The 11,843-nt window shown below is 43.0% G+C and overlaps 1 long non-coding RNA gene across 1 annotated transcript; it reads left to right on the top strand.

Moving 5' to 3' along the window:
- The first annotated feature begins 8,860 nt into the window (after nt 1–8,860).
- On the top strand, nt 8,861–11,564 carry LOC142590901 (uncharacterized). Its single transcript, XR_012830258.1, has 2 exons — nt 8,861–9,004; nt 9,118–11,564. It is a non-coding gene; the product is annotated as an uncharacterized LOC142590901 (long non-coding RNA).
- The last annotated feature ends 279 nt before the right edge of the window (nt 11,565–11,843 follow it).

Below are 11,843 nucleotides of genomic sequence, written 5' to 3'. Positions count from 1 at the left end.
CGGAAGAGAAAATTCCTAAGCGCACAGCCGCAGGGCTATACGAGGTTCCCGTTAGGCTGATAAATTAACTGGGACCAAAAAGTAAGGAAGCTCAGGTGAAAGCAGTGGAAAAAAAACTTTAAAAGATAGACTAATACGAGACAGTTGGCGACAAGGTAGAATGAATTTAATATATAAAGGTAAGGGGGAGAAAGACAGAATTCACTCGTATAGACCGTTGACCATTACATCGGTAATATGCAGGCTAGCAATGCAGGCAATCAAATCAAAGCTTAAAGCATGGGCAGAGAATAATGGCATTTTGGGAGAGCTTCTGAATGGTTTTAGTATAGGTAGGCGTTTGCATGATAACTTGTTTGTTCTTACTCAGTGTATTGAAATATCAAAAGCAGAAAGCAGACCGCTGTATGTGGCCTTTTTGGACATTACAGGAGCCTACGACAACGTAGACCGCAACACATTGTGGTATATTCTGGAAGGGGAGGGCTTAGGTAATGATTGTCTACAGCTTTTGAGAGAGATTCACCTAGAAAATACCGTTTGCGTTGAATGGGAAGGGATGAGGAGCGCGGAGAAAGTTCATATCAACAAGGGACTGAGGCAGGGGTGCCCTTTATCCCCGCTGCTGTTTATGATGCACATGGTGAGGATGGAGAGGGCGCTAGAAGGAAGTAATATCTGGTTTAATCTCTCATACAAACAGGCAGGTACAGTAATAGAGCAGCAACTCCCAGGTTTATTTTATGCGGACGACATTGTGTTGCTCGCTAACAAGCAAAGTGATTTGCAACGTCTGGCAAATATCTGTGGACAGGAAGGCAACAGTTTAGGTTTGAAATTTAGTGTTAGAAAATCAGGTGTTATGGTATACAATGAAAACAGTGAACAGACAGGGGAGCTACAGGGCCAAGAAATACCTCGGGTAACAGAATATAAATATCTTGGTATATGGATAAACGAAGGCAATGGATATATGGAAACACAGGAAAAGCCATAACAGTCAAGGGGAAGAGAAATGCAGCCATAATGAAGCACAGAGCGCTATGGGGATACAATAGGTACGAGGTCCTCCGAGGTATGTGGAAAGGGGTAATGGTTCCAGGAATTACTTTTGGAAATGCGGTTGTTTGCTTTAAATCAGGGGTACAATCAGGACTCGACGGGAACCAAAGGTCAGTGGGTCGCCTCGCATTGGGTGCTCACGGGAAGACTACAAACGAAGCTGTGTAGGGGGATATGGGCTGGACTAGTTTTGAAGCGAGGGAAGCTCGCAGTAAAATTGAGTATGAAGAACGGCTGAGGAATATGGAGGAAAGTAAATGGGCTGGGAGAGTGTTCAGGTATCTGTACAGGCAAAACATTGATTCACAGTAGAGAAAAAGAACTAGGAAGCTTACCAGCAAGTATGTGGCCTGTGGGGTGGGCAACACAGCAACAAAGAAGGTCAAGCGAAAAGTCAGAGAGGCTGAATTAATTTCATGGGTGGCGGCAGTGGAAAAGAAACCTGCGATGAGTAAGCAGGAAAAAACGAAATCAGGAAAAAAACCATTTATGATTAAAGCTCATTACTTTTAGAAGCGAGATCGGGATGCCTTAGAACACGCACCTATAAAGCGAGTTTTAAGAAGGAAGAAGAAGCATGTGCTTGCTGCGGTAAAGCTAGGGAAACGACGGAGCATATATCATTAGAATGTCAAGATGTCTACCCAGCGGTCGATTTAGGCACCACTGGCCTCCTTGAAGTCCTTGGGTTCAGCGGGAGCAGTGGTAAAGTAAACAGGTCCGCAATAGACATTAGTAAGAGGCGATTGGAGGATTCGTGGAAGAAAAGTAGGGAAACGACAAAAGACGGAGACGCACAAAAGCACAGTTCGCAATAGGGGGATCAGAAAATTTGGACGTGGTAGTTCAGTGTTTTCTTTCTTCTTTTTTCATTGGTTAACCTAGGTAGGATATTAGGCAGCATAGTAGCAAGAGCTTGGTGGCGCAACCCACCGCCCCGTTCCAAAGGGGACGTTCATAACATCCATCCATCCATCCATCCATCCATCCATCCATCCATCCACCCATCCATCCATCCATGTTACTTTTTTCATGGCCTCAGAGATTACATGCTTGCTCGTTTTGTGCGGGCAATCTCGGAGGCCATGCCTCGTTGCCGTTCGTTTTCCGCGCCGCCGCTTTGTCCCAGGGGCGCTGCAGCGCCAGCGACGTTACATTGCCGCTGGAGCGGCGGTTTGATGAGGACGGGCATCGGTTGCGCCTGCAGTGCAGTGCAAGCCTTGGTCCTCTGAGCGAGTTCGTTAAACTGAAATATTGACGGTTCGGAAATTCGTTTAAGTGAAACATTTTTGCATAGAATCTATAAGAAAACTGCCGGGGATTTTTAAAAAGTTCGTTATTCTGAAATATTCGATAAACCGACGCTGGTACCACTGAGAGTTTACTGTATTAGGATTCTTCAGCCTTCGTTGCTCGAGGGCGTCTGGAGTTGACGGCTGCAGAATTTCTTTTATAATCAAATAATCCTTTTGTAGTATTCGTTCGTAATGAGGACCGTGAAATTGTGTGATATGATGCCTGTACCTCCTTATATAAGCGTTGTTGAAAAGATTACTTTATTGTGCTTATTATTCCTAAGGGACACAGGGTGACACTACATGCGTATATATGATACAACCGTTGAGTAAGAAGACAAATATATATGTTTAGAGGAGAACGCGGGGGATGTGATAAAATTCATTGTAATGCACCTGATTCATACACTTGTAGTGCAGTGAAGCCCATAGCATTCTGGCCCATTTTTATGGCAAAGTGTGTCCACGAAAGGAAAGAGTGTCAAAACGCCATCAGGCGCATTCTTTTTATTTTTTATTAATAATGCTGTTAGCCATTTCAGATTGTTACAATGTGAGTAAGATAACATAAAATAAAACAAAAAGGATTTCAGGTTTCTTTTTAATTGTGTCGACCGAACTGCAGTTTGCAAACACACCAGGATCAAGACTGTTCCAGTCAACTATAGTTCACAGGAAAAATGCCAATAAAAAACATAAACGCTAGGCGCAGAAGGCAAAACAACGTTACCATAGTTTGTTCTTTTTGAAGCATGACCAGGGGGGTGCAAATCCTATCCGCGATCCAAGTTATCAGTGTTATTCCCGACGGCTTCCTGTTATAACAATAAAACGTGAGCATGACTGCCGTTAGAACGCTGTCTAGTGAGGCGAGTCTAGCAGTGTTATTGGAGGAATTAGAGGGTACTAAATGGGATATAATAGGGCTCAGTAAGGTTAGGAGGACAAAAGAAGCATATACAGTGCTAAAAAGCGGGCATGTACTGTGTTACCGGGGCTTAGCGGAGAGACGAGAACTAGGAGTCGGATTCCTGATTAATAAGGAAATAGCTGGTAACATACAGGAATTCTATAGCATTAACGAGAGGGTGGCAGGTCTTGTTGTGAAACTTAATAAGAGGTACAAATTGAAGGTCGTACAAGTCTATGCCCCTACATGCAGTCATGATGACCAGGAAGGCGAAAGCTTTTATGAAGACGTGGAATCGGCGATGGGTAAAGTCAAAACAAAATACACTATACTGATGGGCGACTTCAATGCCAGGGTAGGCAAGAAGCAGGCTGGAGACAAGTCAGTGGGGGAATATGGCATAGGCTCTAGGAATAGCAGAGGAGAATTATTAGTAGAGTTTGCAGAACAGAATAATATGCGGATAATGAACACCTTTTTCCGCAAGCGGGTTCGTCGAAAGTGGACGTGGAGGAGCCCGAATGGTGAGACTAGAAATGAAATAGACTTCATACTCTGCGCGAACCCTGGCATCATACAAGATGTAGACGTGCTCGGCAAGGTACGCTGCAGTGACCATAGGATGGTAAGAACTCGAATTAGCCTAGACTTGAGGAGGGAACGGAAGAAACTGGTACACAAGAAGCCAATCAATGAGTTAGCGGTAAGAGGGAAACTAGAGGAATTCCGGATCAAGCGACAGAACAGGTATTCGGCTTTAACTCAGGAAGAGGACCTTAGTGTTGAAGCAATGAACGACAATCTCATGGGCATCATTAAGGAGTGCGCAATAGAAGTCGGTGGTAACGCCGTTAGGCAGGAAACCAGTAAGCTATCGCGGGAGACGAAAGATCTGATCAAGAAACGCCAATGTATGAAAGCCTCTAACCCTACAGCTAGAATAGAACTGGCAGAACTTTCGAAGTTAATCAACAAGCGTAAGACAGCGGACATCAGGAACTATAATATGGATAGAATTGAACAGGCTCTCAGGAACGGAGGAAGCCTAAAAACAGTGAAGAAGAAACTAGGAATAGGCAAGAATCAGATGTGTGCGTTAAGAGACAAAGCCGGCAATATCGTTACTAATATGGATGAGATAGTTCAAGTGGCTCAGGAGTTCTATAGAGATTTATACAGTACCAGTGGCACCCACGACGATAGTGGAAGAGACAATAGCCTAGAGGAATTCGAAATCCCACAGGTAACGCCAGAAGAAGTAAAGAAAGCCTTAGGAGCTATGCAAAGGGGGAAAGCAGCCGGGGAGGATCAGGTAACAGCAGATTTGTTGAAGGATGGTGGTCAGATTGTTCTAGAGAAACTGGCCACCCTGTATACGCAATGCCTCATAACCTCGAGCGTACCGGAATCTTGGAAGAACGCTAACATAATCCTAATCCATAAGAAAGGGGACGCCAAAGACTTGAAAAATTATAGACCGATCAGCTTACTGTCCGTTGCCTACAAAGTATTTACTAAGGTAATCGCAAATAGAATCAGGAACACCTTAGACTTCTGTCAACCAAAGGACCAGGCAGGATTCCGTAAAGGCTACTCAACAATAGACCATATTCACACTATCAATCAAGTGATAGAGAAATGTGCAGAATATAACCAACCCTTATATATAGCTTTCATTGATTACGAGAAAGCGTTTGATTCAGTCGAAACCTCAGCAGTCATGGAGGCATTACGGAATCAGGGTGTAGATGAGCCATATGTAAAGATACTGGAAGATATCTATAGCGGCTTCACAGCCACCGTAGTCCTCCACAAAGAAAGCAACAAAATCCCTATAAAGAAAGGCGTCAGACAGGGAGATACGATCTCTCCCATGCTATTCACAGCATGTTTACAGGAGGTATTCCGAGACCTGGAGTGGGAAGAATTGGGGATAAAAGTTGATGGAGAATACCTTAGCAACTTGCGATTCGCTGATGATATTGCCTTGCTTAGTAACTCAGGAGACCAATTGCAATGCATGCTCACTGACCTGGAGAGGCAAAGCAGAAGGGTGGGTCTGAAAATTAATCTGCAGAAAACTAAAGTATTGCTTAACAGTCTCGGAAGAGAACAGCAGTTTACGATAGGTAGCGAAGCACTGGAAGTGGTAAGGGAATACATCTAATTAGGGCAGGCAGTGACCACGGATCCGGATCATGAGACTGAAATAACCAGAAGAATAAGAATGGGCTGGGGTGCGTTTGGCAGGCATTCTCAAATCATGAACAGCAGGTTGCCACTATCCCTCAAAAGGAAAGTGTATAACAGCTGTGTGTTACCAGTACTCACATATGGGGCAGAAACCTGGAGGCTTACGAAAAGGGTTCTGCTGAAATTGAGGACGACGCAACGAGCTATGGAAAGAAGAATGATGGGTGTGACGTTAAGGGATAAGAAAAGAGCAGATTGGGTGAGGCAACAAACGCGGGTAAACGACATCTTAGTTGAAATCAAGAAAAAGAAATGGGCATGGGCCGGACATGTAATGAGGAGGGAAGATAACCGATGGTCACTAAGGGTTACGGACTGGATTCCAAGGGAAGGGATGCGTAGCAGGGGGCGGCAGAAAGTTAGGTGGGCGGATGACATTAAGACGTTTGCAGGGACAACATGGCCACAATTAGTACATGACCGGGGTAGTTGGAGAAGTATGGGAGAGGCCTTTGCCCTGCAGTGGGCGTAACTAGGCTGATGATGATGATGATGATGAAGCACTTGATAGGCTACCCTTTCTTTTTGTAGGCTGGCCAGGAATATAAAAAATTTAGGACAGTCCGGCGGTTTACTTTTACTGGAATCAAAGCTCACAAAAAGTACACAAAGATAAAGTGAGGCTGGAAGAACAAGATGTCAAAGTTCCAAATGTTTCGTCTTAAGACGTGTGCAGTTCTTAAAGGTCTCTCAAGCATGCACAAAAGCTAACAACGATGTTTTCGTAGATGTTATCGATGTTTTCGATGTTTTCGTTTTCGTAGTAATCGTAGGTAAATTTTTTTTAGATACACTACAAGTCAGGTAAGATTTCTACCAAGCGCCTTTGCACGAAATTCTTTTTAGCAAACGTTTTTAATACCACAACTTTCCACGTCTATATATGGATGCGGAAAGTGTAGGCATGATAAAGCGTTCGCTAAAAAGAATTTCGTGCAAATAGACGTTGTGGAAATTTGAGCCGACTTGCAGGAGCTGTAAGAAAGAAGAATTTTTACTCATGATAGCTGTCCAAACATCGTTGTTAGGTATCGAGCATGACAGAGAGAGCGTTCAGAAGTGTACGCCTCCTACACAAGAAAGCTTTGAAAGTTTAACATCTTGTTCTTCCAGCCGCGTTTTATTTTCGTTGGCGAACATTATACCGTAACAGGTTATAACTGTCCATTATGTGCCATTATGTTTGTATCTGTGGTGAAGAATACAGCGAGAAACTTCAAGAGGCGCAACGCTATCCTGCACGAGTCTAGAGTAACCCAATGGTGAATTAGGACAACCCCTGCACAAAGACGACGGGTTATCGCAAATTGGGAGCTCCAAGAATTGGAGCGAAAGCTCATTTAATTTATGCTTATGAAACTTACATACACTTCAGCAGCACCGAGTTTAATTCTATCCAAAATAGTACACACGCCTTTGACCAACAACTCATCTAGGCGCGAATAGCCGCCAATAGCGCGAGTCAGAAAATGGGAGTGGTATGCAGCATTCTTTCGGTATCGACAATTATTAAGACATGGCGGCTATGACAAGACTGTAGCGCCTGATAGTGATATGGAGCTTGAAGTGCGCGTAAGCCTGGCTTCCGGTATGAGATTTCGTTACTCATAAGGAGGCGGCACTAAGAAACCACCACAAGTTATCGCAAAAAAAAAAAGCGTGAAGCCAGACATGCTGCTATATTCCCAAGAGATTGCCTCGAAATCTTTCACCCGAGACGTAGCAGCCCAGGCGTCATTGGGTTTACACCCGAGAACGCCTTAAGTATAGTAACATCTTGTCTCCCATCCGAGACACCTATAGTTATTTAGGTTGAGCTTGTACACAACCAAGTTCTTTCTTTTACCTCCATTGAAGTTGCAGTTGAGGCGTGCGAATAAACTGAATTATATCTTGTGAAGTAATCACACGCCCGTGACCTACGTCGTGGGTAATAGGCTAGCGTAACTCTATAAGTCTAAATCAAAATTCAAATTGAGAGACCAGCGTAACCCTATAAAACTAGATCAAAGCAGTCTGTAAGCAGCGCATACCGCAGGTGTACTACCAGGCCCCGCACATGTTCCAGCGATCGCCACACAGGCCGAGAAATCAATCGCGGCGCGTTCCAGCATGGAGCGCGCAAGTGGAGCTACTGTAATTTGGTCGCACACATTATTTGTATCTTTTTGTGTTATGGAAGTGACGCGGTTATATGAACCAGGCTACATATTTGGTCTGTAAATGTATTCATATAATAAGCGACCAACATTGTTAACATGTCATTTTGTTACAAATAAGAAGACAGTTGTTTTTAGGGCGCTTTTGTTATTAAAGTTTGTGTTTTATTGCTTGAATAAATGTTTTGAGACCACATTGGACGTCTGATATGCAGCAGCCCAGTGGTATCGATTGCAATACGTGTCGTTTATCGATTCAAACTTTACGGCGGTAATGTTTGCGAACGGGGTGGTCGTTTTCTTTGAGCAGCATCTCGCATGTTCGTTTTGACTAGATACCAGTGATGTCTCAGTAAGTTTATGCGTTCAACATTCGATAGCCGACACCAAGCGAACGCGTTAAAGACGGTTAATTTTATCAGCTGTGGCGTTTCACTGCCATAACGGCTGCATGCACGGCTTCCGTCGTTAGTGATCTGCTGCGTCTGGCAGCGCAATGACGTGTTGCTTTAAAAAAAAAAATGCACTACCATCCATGAAAATTGGCCGCCGGAACCGAGAACAGCGTGTTTGGAAACTACCCACGTAAATGGATTAACCTTGCAGCCTCTCGGTGTCTGCACCAGTGAGTAAATAGCACTGCTTCGCATTTACAACGTCCAATTCCATTGCGTGTGAGGTGGATAAAACAGATTCCGGTCAAGGTTTTCTAAAAGTGGAAAATAATTATTATAAAGGTATTGCTCTTTAAAGTGAATTCAAACAAACCTCTTAGTACTTTGCCACGTTGCTAAAAACCCCAACATGAAGTACAGCATGCATACTAAATAGTTTTGGCTGTTTGTACATAAATGATACGCTGCCATAAATTTACCCCACATTAGTGCAAATGTACTTCCGGTGATACTTGGATTAATTGCATTTGGTACATAACAATATCACTGTGTTTATTACCTAGTAGCTGGCAAAAAATTTAGCATCTAATCGAGGCTTCACTAAGCACAACTCACACAAGGACATCACTAAAAGAAATGCACACTCAAAACAGTGCTGTGTGCGCGCGTGCGCGCGCGATATTGTGTTTGTGTGTGCGCGCGTGTGTATGCGTGTACTTTTCTGCCATGGAACGTTTTGTGCACTGTTCTTAGTCATACGTGAGTCACAAACTTAACCGCACTTCTGCCATAGTAATTGCAGCTCTTTTTTTTCTTTCATCTACAGCCTCCAATACGGTGCTCATGTTTGTTTCCCCCTTTGGACCCTATTGTCTCTGGACGTACAAGGCAGCAATGAATGTTTCACCACTGGGCCAGAATTCTCACAAGGTATGTTTCTCAACACTTCCTCTAGAACCATGATTTCTTCATTGATTTGACTAACTTTTGTTTCACCATTTTTGCTTCCACGTTTGTCATGGTTTCATTATTTCTCTTTTCAGGAAGACGTACAAAATAGAGATTATTGGTGTGCAAGCTGCCAACGCCATGCCATAAGAAGCTCAACATTTGCCATAATGACAACAGGCCCTCTTGAGCTATGTGCCTCAACATGAAATGTTTACAAGTTTACAAGTGTGAGCATCAGGAAAGCAGCAGTCTGCAGTTTTGTATCGCACCGAGTGGCCGTGCTAAAATTTTACATACAAGCTTACATGCATTTAAGTGCGTTTTATGACAACTGGAGAAGTAACATGAGTGCCAACTTGTTTCTTTTCAAGTCACTATAGCCATGACGAGCAGAAGAGAAACAGTGTAGCAAGCTACTACTTGCTAATTCACAGGTTATGCCATCTGCTCTTTGGAAATCTGTTTGACGGGAATTACCACAAATTATCACATGCTCCCTCACAAGGTTAATTTGTTACAATAAAGTGCAAATAATTTTAGAGCCTCCAGAAACGCTCAATGCAATTTTGAAAAAAAAATTACACTTCATGTTGATTGAAATCCTGGCAGTCACTCTTCAATTTATTATCATATATTTTATTTAAAGTACCGTCAGGGTCACATCACACTTAAAACGGGGAGTGGTTACAAAGTAGTAGAGTAAAGGAAACACACATACAAGTGCAGCGAGTTCTGGTAACATAATGATTCTCCTGAGTATAGAATGTTAGCTAATGTTTTGCAAATAAGTTTGCTATTGCTGATGGCTGTCATACTTGAGGTAAGGTGGTTCCATTCCTGAGATGTACGTAGGATGAAAGATTGAAAGAAAGACTTCGTGTAAGATGAATAAACTCCCACCTTACTGCGATGATCAACGCGGCTTCAAATGTACCGAGGTCGCCGTATGAAGTCATCGTATAGTGGGGAGTTATGGAAACCTTTATGAAAGAGCAAAAAGGGAGGGGGACTGGCGACCTTGTGGAGGTTAGCTAGTGAAATATGTGCTATGTTAGTTTTCATTGAGGTACTTGTGCTACGGTTATAATGAAAAAAACTAAACGAGTAGAGTGAATTAATAAAAGTAGCGCTACTAGACTCCCATATTGCAGATGCATATTCAAGTTTCCAGAGTGTTAGAGTCTTGTAAAGCTGAAGTTTTGGCGTAGACGATGCTTTGGAAAAGTTGCGCCATAAGTATCCAAAGAATCTGATTAGCACTGCTAATGACGTATTTTATATTAATGGTCGAATTGAAGTTATTTGTGATGCGTACACCCAGATATTTATATGACATGATGAAATCTAACAGAACGCTGGTCTGGTGATAAGGGCTACGATTAGAATGAGATCTGGATACGCGCATTACTTTACACGAGCATTTTGTAGTTAACAAATGTAATGTTTACTAGAAATGAATAACTAGGCTAGCCCTGCACTCTAAGAGATAACTAGAAAAGGCAACTCCGCACAGTCGACCTACTCCAAACTTCTAAAACATGAGAAATCGCTAAAAACAATTTTTCTTTCTCTTCAAACGGCATATGGCAAACCTGAGAAATGTGTTCCCAAAAACTTTCTCAAATATACTCGGAGTAAGTTTGGCTTAAAATTCAGCCAATGAAGAGTGGGCGAGCAAGGGAAGCCTCAGAGTGGGAAATTGTCATGGTCAAGGCCCTCACAGATATGTTTGCCTGTTGAAACGTTGGCTTCAGGCTGAGGCTTCCCTTGCTCACCTCTGTTATTCAACGGAAATTTTCATCTCCTTGCAACCTCTCTGACTTGTTTGAATACACAAACCTAGGTGTTCTTTTTCAAAATGAAATCGTAAATTGCATTTCCCAAGGATCCCTGAGCATTAATTGGCTGTATATGTTTATTTAGTGTCCTTGTTTTCTCCCGCAATATTTGTAAAGGTGCTTGTAAGCACTCTTGTCTTCACAACGTTCGTCCCTTTCCCTACGAATACTCCACTTGTGTCGAAGCCTTTCCTGCCGCAGCTGAACACTAAATGCGCAGCAGAAATATCAAGAGCAGACAATGTGTGATGTAAAATTTAGCATAACGTTTTTTTTTTACCCCTACACTTCGCACCTCTCGCGAATGTGTTATGAAAACAATGGGACATTGCAGTTGGAGCTTATATTGTGGAAAGTACATCTTTGCCGAACAGACCTGTCTTTTTTGTTGATATAGCTGAAATCGTTGAACGCAGACAATATATGATGAAACACGTCAAGCAGCACTGCCCGCCCCACAAGTACAAGGTTAGCACAACATATATATCGCTGCCTGAAGCTTCGTTTTCCCTGCTTTGGTCTAAAATAATGAGAAAACTCAATTTCAGCTTTCAATTTCAATAAATAGATGTCTATCTGTGTTTCTGTATGTTATAAACTCAGTGACTGACAGCATTAACTCCACCTGACCTGTACGAAAATTGCGGCATGTACTGCGTCATTCACCATGACAATAAATGATGTGAGTTTACTTGTTTGAAGTGTTGTTTTGCCAGTTGAAGCCTCTCGGTCACCTGGCGATATAGTAAATATATCTGTAGTCATGTTAGCGTACCTTACACACGAATACCGCGCCGAAAGCGGTAACAAAGCGCCCAAAACCACCGAGCGAGCAGCGCAACGAACCCCACCAGCTGCTACCGAAGCGGCCACATTGCTCACAACGTAATAATGATGATGTTAGTTTTTGATTTTGCGAGCGCCATCTCTCGGTCACATACTTTAGTTCACAACGCCACCAGTACTCTTATTTCCGTTGG

Source organism: Dermacentor variabilis, chromosome 8 (genome assembly GCF_050947875.1).
Source record: "Dermacentor variabilis isolate Ectoservices chromosome 8, ASM5094787v1, whole genome shotgun sequence".
NCBI classification, from domain to species: Eukaryota; Metazoa; Arthropoda; class Arachnida; order Ixodida; family Ixodidae; genus Dermacentor; species Dermacentor variabilis.
The sequence above is the reverse complement of the archived record's forward strand: the minus strand, read 5'-3'. Positions and strand labels throughout refer to the sequence as shown.